We start from the raw sequence: 20901 nt of genomic DNA, 5'->3' as shown, positions 1-20901 counted from the left end.
CTTTTAGCAGTTAGGCATTTGATACTTTAAAACTTGATTTGCTCTTAAAATTGTTTACAATACTTTGTAATAATCTTCCTTATCCTGTGCCTTTAACCTTGATTTGATATGTTTGTAGCCTCAGTTATCCTTCCACTACATCCTGTAATATTTTTATAGCCTAGGCATCAGTTTCTTTTCAAAAAAAAAAAAAAAGTGTCAATTTTATCACGTAAAGAGGTAGCAATTGTCTATTGATGCTTTGGAAAGACAAGTAGAGTTGCCAATGGAGGCCAGGCTTCTTAATTCATTCAAAAATATTTACTGGATTTCTACCATGTGCCAAACATTTTTAGCCCCTGAATATACAGTTGTGAACCAATCAGACAAAGCCCTAAACATTTTCAGCATTCTGTCTAGATGGGGTGGGGTTGGGGACTTAATTAAAATAGAGATACAGAGAAATATGCATTTAATGATAAAGTTCACTAGCATTTGAATTTGTGTAAAGATAATTATTAAGCTGAGCTAAAGCAACTGACAATATGTTAGAAAGGTTAAAAATAATATGTTGCATCATTATAACCTCTATTTGACTTTTGGGTTCAGGTAGCAATTATAGATAGCATAAAAAGGCCTTAATTTTTCTTTTCACTTTTCTTGCCAGTAAAGGTACGTTTATTTTTAGGCCGTCCATTTAGAGTAGTGTTTTAAAATAGCGTTACTGTGAAAAATATTCCATTACGTATTCACAAGCAACTTACTGCACATTTTTAAAATTGTGTTTTACAATTTAGTTAAAAATATTTTAGGCCTCAATTTCATCTTGAAATCACTGGTATTTTAAATTTGGCAATGAATATGAAATTACTTTTTGATTTACAGAATGCTTGTATTGTTACTTAAACTACTTGTTAATATTTTAGGAAGATTGGAATCTTTGGCTTTTTGATGTTTAAATTCTTGTTACTTAATGTTGATAGTGTCTAATGAGAGGAAATAGTGTTCATGTGATTAAATAAATTAGAATGTACTTTGAAGAATTTTTTTTTTAATTGTTAAACTTTGTCATCATGGGGTTAAAGTTTGGCCTGGTGTTCACTTACAGCGTATATTAAGTTTAATTATGAAGTGAAATAGTTTCAAGTAAGATGTGGAATGCACCTGCATATAAATGAAATTGGCGTGCACAAAGACACTTTACTGTAGGGAGCTGTACTGGAAGATTTATGAAAGCATGTGAAATTGCACCTAAAATTGTATTAGTGACTATGCTAAATTTATTGTACTTGATGAGTGAATGTATTTAGTGTAGTCAAAGTTACTTTGGTTTAAATGTCTAAACAATGTCTCTCTTTTTAATGTGTTTGTAATTTGTATTATTGATGGGAGTATTCTTGGACTGCAGGGGTTATTGTCAATGTGTGATTTGTGTTTTTATTTCATAGAGTCATCTAATGTGGTATACCGATTTTGATAAGTGATACTTAGATAATTCTAATAACTGTATATTTGACAACCTATTAAAATGTTTTGCATTGGAGCTTTTCTTTATTAATTGTAATATGCTAACAAACTCATGGTAGTTTAAAAATAATTTACTCACTCAACAAATATTTGAGTGCATGTTATGTATCAGAAACTGCAGAAATCATTAGGGATTCAAAACTGATTAAGACAAGATGTTAACAGAAAAAAAGCATACTCATTGCAAATGAAAAAGTATGTAAACTTTTTGCTTGAATATTTATTTTTCTATCAGATGTACTAAAATCTTTAGAACCAACCTTACAGGAGAAGTGGACTATAAGAGACACCAGTTGACTTGGCTGTGAAAAAAATATACTAGAATTATAAAACTTTAGAAGTAGATAAGATAGTTTTGCTTGTATTTGAAGTTTCACAAATCAGTTACTTAATCAGTGACCTAGTTATGTTCATTCGTTAATCAAAAAGAGAGGGTACTATCAAATACCTATCCTGTACTAGGCACTATATTTACCTTTGGAGATTTTGAAAAGCTGCGTAAGAGATTTCAGAACATGTTCTTAAGATATATACTGTCTGGTAGAAAAAAATGTAAATATGGAATAAAATATTTTTGGAACTATAGTTGATTCTTATCAATATCCAGCAGGGCTGTGAAAGAGAAGTCAGGTCTGATAAAATGCAAGAGGAAGAGTGATTTGTAGCCTCATTGCAATTGTGAGTCATGGCTCCAGAAGACTGTATGGCATTCCTCTTTTATGCCTGCTACTGTGAACTGTGAGAAGAAGCAATACTATGGAAGTAGTTTAAGATTAGCTGCTAACTACTGAGAATAACAGGGAATCCCACCGCCATAGTCTCCTAGTTATAGCTAAGTATAACTAAATAGGGACGCCTGAGTGGCTCAGTCGGTTAAGCGTCCAACTTCGGCTCAGGTCATGATCTCACGGCTGGTGAGTTTGAGCCCCGTGTCAGGCTCTGTGCTGACAGCCCGGACCCAGGAACCTGTTTCAGATTTTGTGTCTCCTTCTCTCCCTGCCCCTCCCCCACTTGTGCTCTGTCTCTATCAAAAATTTAAAAATGTTAAGAACTAAATAAAAGCTGAAATGAAATAAGTGAAAATAATAGTAATAAAATAAAAGTGAAAATAATCACTTGAGGATTTCATGAAAAATGCAGATTTGGATTCAGCAGAACTGGATGGGGTCTGTGATGCTCCTGGGTCATGGAACACTCTTTAGTAGCAAGATTTTTCAAAAAGTTCTTTAGTCATAGAGTGTTCAATAGAACTTGGATCACTTTGATGCAAGCAAAGTGCATCTTTCTTGTTTGAAAGGCAAGAGAGAGTGCTGAGAAAAGAAATGTGAGAAAATGCAGCCAGCAATGGCTCAAGTTAAAACCATTCTCAATTGGAAGAAAAGTTCATCAGCTATCTCAGGCCACTAAACTTTCCTCCTACAGGTCTAAATAGTTCTCTAATAATAAATTAATCTTTTTCTATTTGTGCCATTAGCTTTTCATGGGTGTGAATGATGCCTACGTTGCCAATTAAAGAAAACAGTCTGCACATGCTTGTTAATTACATTGTACTGCTAAAGGCAGAAATCGTGGTGCGATTGGTTTGGATGATCTGAAATGTTTTGAGTCAAATCTCTTTGTTTCTAAAAGAAGTTAAGTAGGTCTTTAAAATTATTAATTAAGCTAATATAATTTGACAAAGTGCTTTGGGATGAGCACAAAAGAGATGGTGAATGTGGAAGTATCATGTAGACACTTGTTAAGTCTATGGAAGAGTAAACAGTATTATTTCAGACATTTTGAAGATTGTAAGCTTAAGATAAATAGGCTTAATTTATAGCTTCTAGGGTTTGGATCCAGTTCAAAGAATATCCTTATTTTTGTGAATTTGTAAAGAAACTATATCATTACTTTTAGGTCTCATGAATCTTAACTTCCATTTGCCACTCCTTATTATGGTCGACTAATTCATCTGGCTTATGCCAGAGGCAGAACAATCAAAGTAATGGGCTAACCTGACGACTCTGTCAGCAATGATTGCTGCATAACAGCCTAAAATGTAAGTGGCTTAACAACTGTCCTTTATCATTTGTATGGATTTGCAAGTCAGTTGGGTGATTCTGCTGATCTTGGCTAGACTTATGTTTTTACAATCAGCTGGCAGGTCAGCTGAGTTGGGGGCTGGGAAGGTGGCTGGATTGTGAATTAGTCTAGGATGGCTGGGATGACATGTCACATCCTTCCAGTAGGCTAGCCCTGGTATTTTCTTTTGGTGGTAGGCTTCAAGAGAAGATGCTGAAATGTGCAAACGAGTTTCAAGCTTGTTTGAGTCAAGTTTGCTACTACTGCCAAATTCAGAGTCAGTTTGGGCAGATATGGAAGAAGGACACAATGCAATCAACCATGTGTTCCAATCTTAGATCAATTCATATAGGGCACAAAAATATGGAGTTTTAGCTTGTCATGGTCTATGTTTTCATCAGGCAGCAATGTCAGATTAAGTGGACAATATGGGCACTAATTGTGTTGATCAGAATAGGGCAGCAAGATAAGCAGTATATGCAAATTTTAAAATCTCGTTTGTTTTCCCTCTTTTAAAATTTCACCCCGGTTTCCTCTCATTACTTTCCCAAGGTGGAACCCTCTGGGTAGTCTCACAGTGTTGCCATCTTAAATTTGTAGTACTATGTTGTCATTTGGGGGTTGGTTGGTGTCTTAAGCAATCTTTTTCCCCCCAAGTTTTTACTTAAATCCCATTTAGTTAACATACAGTGTAATGTTAGTTTCAGGTATAGAATTTAGTGATTCATCACTTATATACAACACCCGGTGCTCATCACAAGTGCACTCCTTAATAGCCATCACTCATATAACCCATCCTTCATTTCCTTCCCTCCAGTAACTATCAATTTTTTTCTCTATAGTTAAATCTGTTTCTTGGTTTTCCTCTCTTCTCTTTTCTCTCTCTGTTCATTTGTTTCTTAAATTCTACATATGAGTGAAATCATATGGTATTTGTCTTTCTCTGACTTATTTCACTTAGCTTAATACTCTAGTTCCATCCATGTTGCAAATGTCAAGACTCATTCTTTTTTATGGCTGAATAATATGACGCTGTGTAGTGTGTGTATAGTATCCTAAACAATAGTATCCTAAACAGTCTTGTCTTAATGGGCTTACTTAGAGATGACTTAAATGTCAGTTTTCTTTCAAGTGTATATATGAATTGTTATGTTTCTATGACAAAAATTATGCAAAAGACATGTAATTTCTATTGCATATTATAGATACAGTTCCCTAGTTGGTGTTAAAACTATTTTTTTAATTGAACTAGTACTTTTTGTTCCGTTTTTATTTTTATTTTTCCAACAAAAGTGGCTCAATTTTATTGCAGGGAGCTAGGAAGGAGCAGGGCAAGTGAGGATCTCTGTAGGAACTCCTATTGCTGAAAAGGACTGTCAGGCCCCAGGTCTGTCTGGAAGCAGACAGCTCAGAGCCTGAAGCCTGCTTCGGATTCTGTGTCTCCCTCTCTCTCTCTCTCCACCTTCCTTGCTCGCACTCTGTCTCTCTCAGAAATAAACATTAAAAAAAATAATAACATCTCTTGTGGAGAGGGTTAAGAGGCAGAAGAATAGGGAGGCCCTAGGCTTGCCCCTTCCCCCGAACAGCTAGATAAATATCAAATCATTCTGACTCCCAAGAAATCGATTGGAAGTCTTAGAGAACAAAGCTGCACATTTACAACAGAAAAAAAATGACCTGTGGAAGGTAGGAACTATACAGAGAGTTGATTTGTGGGAGAAAAGAGACATGGGTGCTTGGTGGGGAAGGATCCCTGATCACAAGCAGGTAGTTAGAGTGAAGGAAAGGGGCACCTGGGTGGCTCAGTCAGTTAAGCGTCCGACATCGGCTCAGGTCATGATCTGGTCCATGAGTCCGAACCCCGCGTCGGGCTCTGTGCTGACAGCTCAGAGCCTGGAGCCTGTTTCAGATTCAGTGTCTCCCTCTCTCTGACCCTCCCCTGTTCATGCTCTGTCTCTGTCTCAAATAAACGTTAAAAATTTTTTTTAAAAAAGTGAAGGAAAAAGAGTGAAAACTCATGCAAGGAACTGCACAAGAAAATTGTTCCCTGAAACCATTAATGGGAAAAAGGAGAGGGTTTCAATACCACCAGTTTTTTATAAACAGTGGAGTGCAAAGTCTGAAGTTTGGGAGGTCAGTGCCTGGTAGTGTTCCAACAAGGAAGGAGGGGAGAGCCTCAGGAATGGGTAGCACAGTCTGAGGATCTCCTGGGCTCCTCGGGGAGAAGTAGTTGCCCTGGTTGGAGTGCATTTTGTAGAGGTGATATGGCCTCTTCATGGGCAAAAGACCCTATGGGTGCCATTGAATTGCCCTACTAATGACTAAGGGCAGCAAACCCTGGTATAGCCTGTGTATTGCAATTTACCATAAACTCTGATCCACTGCCACTGCGGGTTGTGTACCTATTTTCTGTGACAAGTCCACACTGGCCACCGCACAGTGACATCCTCCTCTAGAGAATCAGTGGGGCCATACTGTGGGGGTCCCTGAAGTGTGGGATTTTGAAACATAGCCATGCCTGAGATAAACCCCAGGAGGGCTGTGCTGCCTGGCAGTCAGCTCAGACACAGGGTGAAGGCAGAGGTCAGATGGGGGGGGGGGGGGTGACTGCACATCTGTTAACACTTGAATTTCCCCCTCCAGAGACCAGAGAGTGGAGCTAAGCCATTTTAACCCTTAGTCCATCTGCACTGATCAACCTCAGTGAGCCAAACAGCTTTCTTACACCAAGTCCCACCTTCCTGAGCTCTGAGCCCTCCAGGCCCATCTCCACTAGAGCAAATCCACCTAAGGATCAGAGCAACACGCCCCAACCCCAGAAAACCAGCACAAACACCTCCCATGCAGTAGTTTACTGATCATAGAGTGCTGCAAAACTTCAGCTCTAGGGGAAACGGAATCTTGTTTCCTTTTTTTTTGTTGTTGTTGTTGTTGTTGTTGTTGTTTATTGGTTCCCCCGCCCTCCCTTGGATACAGAAAGAACAACTTTTATTTAAGTTTTTAATTTTTTACCTCTTTTTATTTTTCCTGTCAAGCTTAACAAGCAGACCCAAACACATTTAGTATTTAGTTTCCTTTGTTTTTTAAGTTTAAATTTCTATTATTTTTTCCCTCCAAAATGACATGATGGAGGAATTCACTCCCCCCAAAAGAACAAGAAGTAATGGTCAGGATTTAATCAATACAGATATAATTTAAAACAAAATATCTGAGGATTTAAAACAAAAATTATAAGGATTGAAAAAGCATACAAGACACTAGAGAATCCCTTACTGCAGACATAAAAGAGCTAAAATCTAGTCAGGCTGAAATTAAAAATGCTATAACTGAAATGCACTCAAGTGCATAACAGTGAGGATAAAGTAGAGGAACGAATTAGTGATACAGAAGATAAAATTATGGAAAATAACAAAGCTGAAAAGAAGAGGGAAACAAAGGTAATGGATCACAATAGTAGATTTAGGGAACTCAGCGACTTATATAAGAGGAATAACATTCATATAACAGGAGTCCCAGAAGATGAAGAGAAAGAAAAAGAGGCAGAGGTTTTATTTGAGCATATTAGCTGAAAAATTATCTAATTTGGGGAAAGACACAGATTAATATCCAAGAAGCAGAGATAATTCCCATTAAATTCAATAAAAGTTAAGCATCATTGAACATATAGTCAAATTCCCAAAATACACAAAGAAAGAATCCTGAAAGAACAAAGGAAAAAAAGTCATTAATATGCAAGGCAAGACATACCAGGTTCACAGCAGATCTTTCCACAGAAACTTGGCAGGCCAGAAGGTAATGGCAAGATATATTCAATGTGCTGAATGGGAAACATGTGCAGCCAAGAATACTTTACCCAGAAAGGCTGCCATTCAGAATAAAGAGAGAGAAAGAGTTTCCCAGATGAACAAAAACTAAAGGAGTTCATGACCACTAAACCAGCCCTGCAAGAAATATTAAAGGGACTCCTTGAGTGGGGGAAAAAAAGACCAAAGCAACAGAGATTAGAAAGGACCAGAGAACATCACCAGAAACACCAACTTTAAAGGTAACACAATGGCACTAAACTCATATCTTTAAATGATCACCCTGAAAATAAATGGACTAAATCCTCCAATGAAAAGACATTAGGTAGCAGAATGGATTAAAAACAAAAACAAACAAACGAAAAAACGCTCCAAAAAACAAGACCCATCTATATGTTGCTTATAGGAGACTCATTTCAGACCTACAGACATTGGCTGATTGAAAGTGAGAGGATAGAGAACCATCTATCATGCTAATGGACAACAAAAGAAAGCCAGAGTAGCCATACTTATATCAGAAAAAAATTAGAGTTTAAACCAAGGACTGTAACAAGAGATGAAGAAGGGCATTATATCATAATTAAGGGGTCTATCCATCAAGAAGATCTAAAAATTATAAATATTTATGCCCCAAACTTGAAACACCCAAATATATAAATCAATTAACAACAAACATAAAGAAACTCATTGATAATAACACAATAATAGTAGAGGACTTTAACACCCCACTTACAACAATGGACAGATCATCTAAGCAGGAAATCACAAGGAAACAATGGCTTTGAATGACACACTGGACCTGAGGCACTTAACAGATATATTCAGAACATTTCATCCTAAAGCAGCAGAATCCATGCACATTCTTTTTGAGTCCACATTGAACATTCTCCAAAATAGATCACATAGTGGGTCACATATCAGCCCTCAACAAGTACAAAAGGATTGAGATCATACCATGTGCATTTGCAAACCATAACTATGAAATTTGAAATCAACCACAAGAAAAAATTTGAAAAGACCATAAATAATGGAGGTTAAAGAACGTGCTACTAAAGAAAGAATGGGTTAGCCAGGAAATTAAAGAAGTAATAAAAAAGTACATGGACACAAATGAAAATGAATACACGACAGTCCAAACCCTTTGGGATGAAGAAAAGGCAGTCCTAAGAGGGAGGTATATTGCAACACAGGCCTACATCAAGAAGCAAGAAACGACCCAAATACACAACCTAATGACACCTAAAGGAGCTAGAAAAGAAAGAGCAAATAAAGCCTAAACACCAACAGAAGAAAGGAAATAATATAGACTGGAGCAGAAATAAACAATATAGAAATAACAACAAAAAACCCAGTAGACTAGATGAACAGCTAAGAGCTACATCTTTGAAAGAATTAATAATATTGATAACCCCCTAGCCAGGCTTATCAAAAGAAAAGAGAAAGGACTGAAAAAAATAAAATCAAAATTAAAGAGGACAGATCACAACCAACAGCACATAAATACAATTATAGGAGAATATTAAGAAAAATTATATGCCAGCAGACAGGACAATCTGTAAGAAATGGATAAATTCCTAGAAACATACAAACTAACAAAGTTGAAATAGGAAGAAATAGAAAATTAGAACAGACCAATAACCAGCAAAGAAATCGAATCAGTAATTAAAAATCTCCCAACAAACACAAGTCCAGGGCCAGAAGGCTTCCCAGGGGCATTCTACCAGGCATTTATTTTTTTTTTTTTTAATTTAAATTTCAGTAAACATACAGTGCAATATTGGTTTCAGTAGTAGAATTCAGTGATTCATCACTTACGTACAACATTAAGTGCTCATCATAAAAAGTCCCTCCTTAACACTCATCACTCATTTAGCCCATTCCCCACCCACCTCCCTCCATCAACTGTCAGTTGATTCTCTATCATTAAGAGTCTCTTGTGGTTTGTTTCCCTCTCTTCTCTCCCCCCCCCACCTTCCCGTGTGTTCATCTGTTTTGTTTCTTAAATTCCACTTATAAGTGAAATCATATGGTATTTGTCTTTCTCTCATTGACTTATTTCACTTAGCATAATACATTCTAGCTCCATCCATGTCATTGCTAATGGCAGGATTTCATTATTTTTGATGGCTGAGTAATATTCTATTATATATCTATCTCTATCTCTATCTCTCTGTCTCTATCATCTATCTATCTATCTATCTATCTATCTATCTATCTATCTATCCACCACATCTTCTTTATACATTTAACAGTTGATTAACATTTGGGCTCTTTCTATGTTTGGCTATTGTTGATAATACTGCTATAATAATCAGGATGCATGTACTCATTTGAATCTGTATTTTTAAATTCTTTGGATAAATAACTAATAGTGTAATTGCTGGATAGTAAGGTAGTTCTATGTTTAGTTTTTTGAGAAACCTCCATACTGTTCTACAGAGTGGCTGCACCAGTTTTCATTCCCACCAACAGTGCAACCCTCTCTCCGCATCCTTTCAACACTTGTTTCTTTTGTTGTTGATTTCAACCATTCTCACAAGTGTGAGGTGGTGTCTCATCATAGTTTTGATTTGTATTTCCCTGATGTTGAGCATCTTTTCATGTGTCTGTTAGCCATCTGGATGCCTTTGAGAAAATGTCTATTTATGTCTTCTATCAATTTCTTAACTGGAGTATTTGTTTTTTGGGTATTGAGTTTGATAAGTTCTTCAGAGATTTTGAAAACTAACCCTTTATCAGATATGTCATTTGCAAATATCTTTTCCCATTCCATAGGCTTTTAGTGTTGTTGATGTTTTCACTGTGCAAAAGCCTTTTATCTTGATGAGATCTCAATAGTTCATTTTTGCTTTTGGTTTCCCTTGGAACCATTGAAGTGTCTAGTAAGAGGTTGTTGTGGCTGAGGTCAAAGAGGTTGCTGCTTGTGTTATTCTTTGGGATTTTAATGGTTTTCTGTCTCACATTTAGGTCTTTCATCCATTTTGAATTTATTTTTGTTTGGTGTAAGAAAGTGGTCCAGTTTCCTTCTTCTGCATGTCGCCATCCAGTTTTCCCAGTACCATTTGTTGAAGAGACTATCTTTTTTTCCATCGGATATTCTTTCCTGCTTTGTCGAAGATGAGTTGACCACATAGTTATGGGTCCATTTCTGGGTTTTCTATTATGTTCCATTGATGTATGTGTCTGTTTTTGTGTCAGAACCATACTGTCTTGATGACTACAGCTTATATACTGTATATATATATATATATATATATATATATATATATATATATATACTGTATATATACTATATGTTCCTAATTAAAATTAGGAATCATGATGTCTCCAGTCTTGTTTTTCTTTTTCAAGATTGCTTTGGCTTTTTGAGGTCTTTTGTGGTTCCATACCAATTTTAGGATTGTTTTTTCTATCTCTGCAAAGAATGCTGGTGGTATTTTGATAGGTATTGCATTAAGTGTGTAGATTGCTTTGGGTAATCCATAACTATGGAATGCTTTTCCTTTTCTTTGTGTTCTCTTCAATATCATTTGTAAGTCTTCTATAGTTTTCAGAGTACAGATCTTTTACCTCTTTATTTAGGTTTATTCCTAGGTATCTTATTGTTTTGGTTCAATAGTGAATGGGATTGATTCCTTGATTTCTTTTCTGGCTGCTTCATTATTGGTGTATAGAAATGCAACAGATTTCTGAATGTTGATTTTATATCCTGTGACTTTGCTCAATTCAAAATTCTAGCAAATTTTGATGGAGTATTTCAGGTTTTCTACCTAGAGTATTATGTCATCTGCAAATAGTGAAAGTTTGACCTCTTTCTTGCCATTTTCTATGCCTTTTATTTCTTTTTGTTGTCTGATTACTGAAGCTGAGTCTTCCAGTATTATATTAATGAATGGTGAGAGTAGGTATCCCTATCTTTTTCTTAACCATAAGGGAAAGTTTTTCTCCATTGAGGATGATATTACCTGTGGACCATTCATGTATGGCCTGTATGATGTTGAGATATGTTCCATCTATCCCTACTTTGTTGAGGATTTTTTTTTTTTATCAAGAATGGATGCTGTTTGCTGTCAAATGCTTTTTCTGCATCTATGAGAGGATCATATGGTTCTCAACCTTTCTTTTATTAATGTGGAATATTACATTGATTTGTAAATATTGAACCAGGCCTGCAGCTCAGGAATAAATCATACTTGATTGTAGTGAATAATTCCTTTAATGTACTGTTGAATTTGATTTGCTAGTATCTTGTTTAGAATTTTCGCATCCATGTTCATCAGGAATATTGGCCTGTACTTCTTTTTAGTGGAGTCTTTGTCTAGTTTTGGAATCAAGCTACTGCTAGCCTCATAGAATGAGTGAGGAAGTTTTCCCCCCATTTCTATTTTTTGGAACAGTTTGAGAAAAATAGGTATTAACTCTTTTTTAAATGTCTGGTAGAATTCCCCTAGGAAGCTATCTGGAGGACTCTTGTTTTGGGGGAGATTTTTAATTACTGATTCAATTTCTTTGATCAAATTTTCTATTTCTTCCTGTTTCAGTTTTGGTATTTTGTGTGTTTCTAGGAAATTGTCCATTTCTTCCAACTTGCCCAGTTTTTTTGGCATATAATTGCTTATATTTGTTTGTATTTCAGTAGTGCTGGTTGTGATCTTTCATCTTTCATTCATGATTTTATCTTTTTGGGTCTTTTTTTTTTTTTTTTGATAAGTCTGGCTAGGGAGTTATCATTTTGTTTATTCTTTCAAAGAACCAGCTCTTGTTTCTTGATCTGTTCTCTGTGTTTTTGTTTGTTTCTGTATAATTTACTTCTACTCTACTCTTTATTATTTCTCTTCTATGGCTGGCCTTAAGCTTTATTTGCTGTTTCTTTTCTAGCTCCTGTAGATGTAAGGTTAGATTGTATATTTAGGACTTTCTTGTTTCTTGAGATAGGCCTGACTTGCAATATACTTGGTTCTTATGACTGCCTTTGCTGCACCCAAAAGTTTTGGACTGTCATGTTTTCATATTCATTTGTTTCCATGTTTATTTTTATTTCTTATTTAATTTTTTGGTTAACCTATTCTTTCTTTTGTAGCATGTTCTTGAACCTCCTTGTATTTGAGGGACTTGCAAATTTTTTCTTGTGGGTGATTCAAGTTTCATAATGTTGGGATCTGAAAATATGGTGATGTTCTCTGGTCTTTTCTAGTCTTTGTTACTTTTGGTCTTTTGTTCTGTTTGGTTTTTTCCTCCACTCAAAGAATCCCCCTTAAAATTTCTTGTAGTGCTTGTTTAGTGGTTACTACTCCTTTAGTTTTTGTTTGTCTGGGAAACTCTTTATCACTCCTCCTGTTCTGATTGAAAAACTTGCTGAATAAAGAATGCTTGACTGCATTTTTTCCATTCAGGATGTTGAAATATCCTGTCACCTTTCAGACCTCTACCAGATAAAGAAGAGTTAATTAATACCCTTTCTTCTCAAACTGTTCCAAAATGTAGAAATGGGAGTAGAACTTCCCAACTCATTCTACCAGACCAGCAGTACTTAAATTCCAAAACCTGACAAAGATTCCACTAAAAAGGAGAAATACAGGCCAATATTCTTAATGAACATGGATGCAAAAATTCTCAACAAGATACTAGCAAATAAAATTCGATAGTACATTAAAAGAATTATTCATCATGATCAAGTGGGATTTATTTCTGGGCTTCAGAGCTGGTTCAATATTTGCAAATCAATCAACATGATACACCACATTAATAAAAGAATAGGGACCATATGATCCTCTCGATGCAGAAAAAGAACACTTCACAAAACACAGCATCCATTCTTGATAAAAACCCTCAACAAAGTAGGGATAGATAGAACCTATCATAAGATCATAAAAGTCACATACAAAAGACCCACAGGTAGTATCATCCTCAATCAGGAAAAACTGAGAGCCTTTCTGTTATGGTCAGGAACAAGACAAGGATGTCCACTCTCACCATTGCTATTTAACATAGTGTTGGAAGTCTTAGTCTCAGCAATCAGACAACAAAAAGAAATAAATGGCATACAAATAGCAAGGAAGAAGTCAAACTTTCACTATTTGCAGATGGCACGATACCCTATATAGAAGACCCAAAAGACCCCATCAAAAAAATGTTAGAACTGATACACAAATTCAGGAAGGTCTCAGGGCAGAAAATCAGTATACCTAAATATGTTGCATTTCTATACACCAATAACAAAGTAGCAGAAAGAGAAAACAAAGAATCAATGCTATTTGCAATTGCACCCAAAACAATTAGATACCTCAGAATAAACCTAACTAAAGAAGTAAAAAACCTGCCTCAGAAAACTATAGAACACTTAGAAAAGAAATGGAAGAGGACACAAAGAAATTGAAAAGCAAGGACACATGTGTGGCTCAGTTGACTGGGCTCTGACTCTTGATTTCGGCTCAGGTCATGATCTCATGGGTCACAGAATCAAGCCCTGCATCTTGTGCTGATGTTAAAAGGCCAGAACTAAAAATTGAATGGTTTCTATTTTAGTGTATGATATAACCCAGGAACAGAAGTTTTAAATATGTATTTAATTACACTGATTAGTTATTTGCAGGATTATGATGGCCTTCTGGTGTTGTTAAGCAATTTTTAAAGAATGCAGATTAAAGGAGTTAAAAGTACTATGGTGGAAACATGTTCACATTATATAAATGAATTTAAAATTTTGCTTGTAGCTAAGCAGAGAGCTTTCTCATGAGTATATAGACAAAGTATATGAATGCTATCAAGATATACCATATATGGAAAATTTTATCTTAGCTTTTAACCATTTTATTGAGGTAGAATTCAAAACTTCTTAGTAAATTTGCAATTTAAATTTCTGAGCCATCACTACAATCCAGTTTTAGAATTTTCCATCACCCCCAAACTGTTCTTCAAGTCCATTTGCACTTTTTTTCACTGTTTTTTAACAATTCTGCAGAAGGAAACACACACAAACACACACACACAATTTTACTACTTGGAGAGAAAAGAAAAGTCAGTACTACCTAGTGGTGTTTACATAGATAGCAAGTTGATATTAGAGTTCTAGAAACTTTCAGATTTGAGATTTCTCTATGGGGTCACGACATTAGCTACAAATATTTGTGGTTTATAATTGAAACTCAACTAGAAAATATCCACAATCTTATCTAAAATTCTTACTAGATAAATTTTTATATATTTTCTTCAAATGAGACTTAATTGGGGCCCCAGTATGTTTAATTGAAAAATACTTAACAGCTTTGTTTGAGGCAGGAATGTGAGGGGCAGGATCCTAACCCACTTACTCCCTGACTTGATACAATTTACTTTATAAAGAAAAGACTGTGAAGAAATACACAAAAAATAGAATTGTTATATTGAAGTATTTGAAAATTAGTTAATTTTTCCTTTTGATTTTTTCTTTTGCGTATGTATTTATAATTGAAAAAAACTGTAATAAGCTCTATTTTTGAAAGTGAACATTAAATTTCAACATATTGCAAAAATGCCTAGTAAAGTCCCTGAAAGACACTACTTTTTCATAACCATTTCCTTTCTTGATTCCTCTCTACAGGTGTCAGTAACTGCATCATTCACAGGTTGAGACTGAAAGCAATAGTTAACTATGGAGTTCTTGCCTCAACATTTCAGTATGACTCCTTAATGGGGACTCCACATGTTACCTGGCTTCATGGGAGCTCCATATCCCAAGATTAATTAAATCATGATCAACAGAGTTATTATAGTGAAATATTCATGATTATGATAGTGTTACTAGAAAACAGTTATTGTAAACAAAATATTACAGTATTGTAAAAAAAGTTATTCAGGGAAACAGTTTTGGCAAAGAGTTATGTAATTAGAGATGTCAAGTTGAATAGTAATAAATACTTAATTTCTATTCCAATTCTGGCTCCAATTCATACTATCTTTGTAACCTTGGGCAAGACACTTGACCTTGTTTTCCTGAATTTGTTTCCCAACCCTAAATGGGATAATAAAAATACCTTACAGGGCTGTTATGGGAATTAAATTAAATAATACATGTTTACTATATATTAAGCTCTAAAATCAATGCTATGTATTGCTACTATTATTGTACTAGTAGCATTATTTTCTTAGAGTGGTGTGACTTAAGCTGTGTCTGGGGAAATCCGAATACAGCACTACTACAGGTGTAGATAGAAACAAAATACAGGATAGAAGAGATGGGGCAACAACTGCTGTCCTTGGTTCTGAAACCACTATCACTTAACCAGGGTAAGACTATTTCAAAACTCCAGGACATTGGTGATTCTTGGTCCAACTTCTTCCAAGAATTTTGAAGCAAGTGGGAGCAGAAGTGAAGGGAGATGTGCATTTTCACATGTACACACCAACACACACACATGCGCAGAGACAGAGAGAAGGAGAAAGGCATAGATCCTGAGAAGTTGGCCTAGTTTTGAGTGGGTGGAAAGAAACAGTGTTTGACATTGTTTTCAAATTACATGGCTTAGTGTCATCAAGAAAGGAAAAAACTCTGTATTTGGCAGAAAGTTATGTGTGTCTAGGGGGCAGCTTATATATTTCTTCTTCAAGCTATCTTTGGTGTACTTCCCTACTAGAGTATCTTCACACTGAGATTAGTACCTAACCACTAAACTTCAAGTTTTCCTGAGGGCAGGGACTGTGTCTTGCACCCTTGTAAGGACAGTAGATAAATCCCTGTGTCTTAGATCAGGCTGTCATAAGACAATGCCATAGATGGAGTGGCTTAAACAATAGGAATTTTTCACAATTCTGGAAGCTGAAGTTTGAGATCAGGGTACCAGCATAGTTGGTCTTTTGCTGTGTCCTCACACAGAAGAGAGAAAAGTGGAGAGGTGAAGGGAATGAAAAGGGAGGCAGAAGCAGGGGCAGGGGAAAGGGGAGAGAGGAAGGGAGGGAAGGAGAGAGAGCTTTCTGGTGTCTATTCTTATAAGGACACTAAGCCAACTCTACCTCCAAAGACCATCACATTGGAGTCAGAGCTTCAACATATGAATTTTGGGGGGGGAACATTCAGTGCATAACAGCTTATAAGTGGGAAGCACATAGTCTGTCATACCAAAGGTCTTCAGTAAATGGTAGTTACACATAAAAGGGAAGCTTTAACCTGAGACTTACTACTTGGGTGTCACTATATAACTCTACTTCTTTCCATGTTGCAGATCACATAAGATGAATCTAGTAGCAGCGCATACGGCTTTGTTGTTGTCTTTGTTTCTTTAGCCACATGTGTGGGCTCAACATAGATGTGTGGATTGACTGTGCTGAGGGTGACAGTGATCCAAAGGTGTGAAAAACATCAGGTTGGAAACAGTGCAAGAAAAGTCTAACTGCACGAAGAAATATTTCTTGGTTGGAGCTCTCAGGGACTGTATCCTAATGGTAGTTTAATATGGCATGCAATAATTACTAAGACTAACATAGCACTTATTACATGTCAGCTCTTCTAAGCATGTTATATATGTTAACTCATTCTATGACAAAAACCATAATGTGTAAAACTGTTATTGCAATTTTACAGATAAGGAAACTAAAGGACCTTGACTAAGGTCACACAGTGCACAGAGGAGATTTGAACCCAGGCAGTCTGGCACTAGTGCCTATATTCTTAACCACCATGATATATATAGTATCTTTTCTGCAATTTCCACCACATACTACAATTAAAAATTTAGACTGTAACTTCCTCCAGTTTATATCCAAATACTGTGAACAGTGGTGAGAAGAAAGGATTCGGGACAGGCACTGAAAGTGAATTTCTTTGGCAAAAGGATTCATTCACATAAGAGAGTTAGTGTCTAAGAAGGTGGGAGTAGCCTCATCAGGCATGGGCATAGAGGCTGATTCATTTGTCTGAAAATTTCATGGCAGAGGGTGGAGGGGAGCATTTGGGGGAGCATCTTCTAAATCTTGCCATGAATCCTCAAATTCTTGATATCACACTCTTTTTTTACCAATGCTGTAATTACCACATAAGAAGAAATCATGACTGTCAACTCAATAACCTGAAGGAGTTTGGTCCCCAGTTAGCTTAAACAATAATACTCTTTAGTTCATCCTAGTCCAGATAATTTAAGGATTTGAACTTCTATTTAAAATTTCTGTTTTCATTAGAAATATCCACCCCACATTTTGAATTTCTCATGCTCTTTATATGACCAGAGAGGAGCTCAGTTCCCCCTAAATGTCCTTCAAAGGTCAGTTCTTTTTTAATTAAAAAAAGTTTATTATTTATTTGAGAGAGAGAGAGAGCATGAGCAAGGCAAGGTCAGAGAGAGAGGGAGACACAGAATCTGAAGCAGACTCCCAAGTGTTGAGCTGTAAGCACAGAGCCTGAAACAGTGCTCGAACTCACTTTGAGCTCATGACCTGGGCCAAAGTTGGATGCTCAACTGACTGAGCCACCCAGGTGCCCCCCAAAGTCAATTTATTCCAGATGATCCCAGGGAGTTGTTTAATCAGGTGATTCACTACAGTATGCTATGGACTGCAAAGTCTCATTTCTATTAACCTGATTTTCACTGCCTTCAGGTTAAATGATCAATGACATATTTTTCATTTTCTGGAGAGTCTACTGCCTGCTCCTGGTGATGTAACAAAAATTTGACCCAGACATATAGTTTTCACTTGTATTAGTTTCCTGGGGCTACTGTAACAAGTTATGAACCTAAAATAAGAGATATTTATCTCACAGTTCTGGAGGCTAGAATTCTGAAAACAAGGATACTGGCAGGGCCATACTCCCTCTAAGGCTCATGGAATCCTTCCTTTCCTCTTTCTGGCTTCTCATAGTTCCTGGCCATCATTGGCATTCTTTGGCCTATATCTGTGTTATTCCAGTCTCTGCTCCTGTCTGCTCATGGCCTTTTCTCCCCTATGTATATCTGTATCTCTGTATCTGTGTTTCTAAGTCTTTCCCTCCTTATAAAGACATGAGTCATTGGATTTAAGGCTTATCCTAATCCATATAACTTCATTTAACCTTGATTACATTTGCAAGGTTCTCTATCCAAATAAGGTTACATATACAGGTACTAAGAGCTAGGACTTAAATATCTTTCTCTTTTTTAGTTTTTAAATAATTGTTTACTTTTAAATCAAATTATACATTCACATAGATTAAAGTGCTAAGTCTTACTAGAAATCTTAATTTTTTAGAAGTCCTTGTGTATCCTTCATCCTATTTATTTCACAGAAAACCCTTTGATCGCAGAAAACACCTTCTTTTTTATTTTAGTTTTTATTTCCTGAGCACTACTATCTGTATTTCAGCTCCTTGTATCTTGCCATCTTTTGCCCGCATCCTGTGAACAATTCTTTTTGTGGGACAGAGTTCAATTCACTACGCCTTTTTTGTCCACTCGGTGCTCATAGCTCCTCTTTTTTTTTCCTCATAGGCCCTATTAATCACTTTCCATTTTTGTACATCTTGTTTACTTGCTCATTCCTGACAAACCTCTCCCAAGACTTCTGGAGTAGGCAAGGGGACAAACACAAGAACACAAACACGTTTCAAAACTTGGGACATAAGAAAGTATACCTGTCATCTGAAAGAAGCTAATTTCTAATGGCTACAATTAGATCCAACCATAGGGTATAATAAATCCCTTACCTGGTATTGGTCATTGACTCTGACAGTGGCACCCCGGTAAAAAATAGTGTTGGGGTACCTGGGTGGCTCAGTCGGTTAAGCGTCTGACTTTGGCTCAGGTCATGATCTCACGGTTCGTGGGTTCGATCCCCGTGTTGGACTCTGTGCTGACAGCTCAGAACCTGGAGCCTGCTTCTGATTCTGTGTCTCCCTCTCTCCATACCCCTCCCCTGTTCACGCTCTCTCTGTCTCTCAAAAATAAATAAATGTAAAAAAAAAAGAAAAAGAAAAAAAAGAAATAGTGATGCCTCTTCCTATATTCTTCTCCCTTTTATGTATATTTCTGAACAACTGTAAATTTTAGTCATGTATATACATTTCTTTGAATGGGGTGGGGGGAGAATGGAGAGAAAGTTATAACCGAAAGTGGTATTTAACCTGTTCAGTTGCTGTGTTGAAATGATGAATTCTGAGGTGATTTCAATGATCTTGGATCCTAATAGTGGTCCCTGAAGAGTAACAGCTTTTTGTCTTGTGTCAAAATTCTCCCTCTCCTGGCTTTAACTTTTCTCCCCATTTGTTATTTTCCTGGTTTCTTCTATTTATCATGAATCATAGATTTCAATAGATCTTCTGAGTTTTTCAGTGTTTAACAGAATCTTAAGATTTTGCCTTGAAGGTTGGAGACTATATTTCTGAATAAAGAAATCAGGCTTGATGGTCTTCTGCCTCGTGCTGCTGGAGTGATCAGGAGGATCATGTGTTATAATGGAGGATGCTGCAATGCTGGGGCTGATGGAGGGAGTCCCCCAAAACAAAGAGTTCAGCAGGTGACAGGGGCACTGGTGGAGCTCACACCAACCCCAGTGGCCTGGCCTTAGTGAGCCCCCACTACACCCACGGGCCAGAGACCCCTTTTACATCCTAGCACTAGCAGACCATGTGCAGAAGGCTAATGAATTCATCCAAGCAAATGACACCGACAAGCTGATGGTCATAGCTGAGCAAATCCAATATTGACAAGAATAAACAGGGGCGCCCGGGTGGCTCAGTCGGTTTAGCAACTGACTACCACTCAGGTCATGATCTCACGGTTGGTGAGTTAGACCCCACCTTGGGCCCTGTACTGACAGCTCAGAACCTGGAGTCTGCTTCAGATTCTGTGTATCCATCTATCTCTGCCCCTCCCCTGCTCACAATCTGTCTCTTTCTCTCTCAGAAAATGAATAAACATTAAAAGAAATTGAAAAAAAAGAATAAACCAGGAAGGTATTGGAAGATGCTTGAACAGATGCTGACTTGCACCATGTAGCTCGTGATATAGAGGGGAAAAAAATCTGGCAACATTTACTACCTTTATAAATTAGAGAGAAGTCAGCAGTATTTTTCTATTTATATATATTTTATATAAACATAAACATATATAAATATATATTCTTATTTATATAAATATGAATTTATATTTATATCTCTTTTTAAAAAAGTGTTTCTATATATTTTTTGAGAGAGAGAGAGACAGAGCATGAGTGGGGGAGAGGCAGAGAGGGAGACACAGAATATGAAGCAGGCTTCAGGCTCTGAGCTGTCAGCACAGAGCCTGAAGCAGGGCTCAAACTTATGAACTGCGAGATCATCACCTGAGCCAAAGTTGGAGGCTTAACTGAGCCACCGAGTCGCCCCTATTTATATCTATTTTCTATTTATTATTATTATCTAAAGGGATAAGGGACAAATTGTCCACATGACTTTCTTGGTACCTATAAGCTACAGCATGACCTGTCCTGGACTCCCTATGAGGACAATGAGAAGCAAGATGCTAAAATCAGCATAGTGGATAAGTTGCTAAGCCAGCCAGTGACCCTGCCTCCAAACACTGAACTCACCTTCCAGGAACTGACTGAGTGA

General features: G+C 36.7%; 1 pseudogene; it reads left to right on the top strand.

Annotated features, from left to right (window-relative positions):
* Positions 1-19764: 19764 nt before the first annotated feature.
* On the top strand, positions 19765-20901 carry LOC122201791 (annotated as a pseudogene).

The sequence above is a fragment of the Panthera leo genome, chromosome D2 (assembly GCF_018350215.1).
Source record: "Panthera leo isolate Ple1 chromosome D2, P.leo_Ple1_pat1.1, whole genome shotgun sequence".
NCBI lineage: Eukaryota > Metazoa > Chordata > Mammalia > Carnivora > Felidae > Panthera > Panthera leo.
Note: the sequence above shows the minus strand (reverse complement) of the source record. Positions and strands in the feature narration are given on the sequence as shown.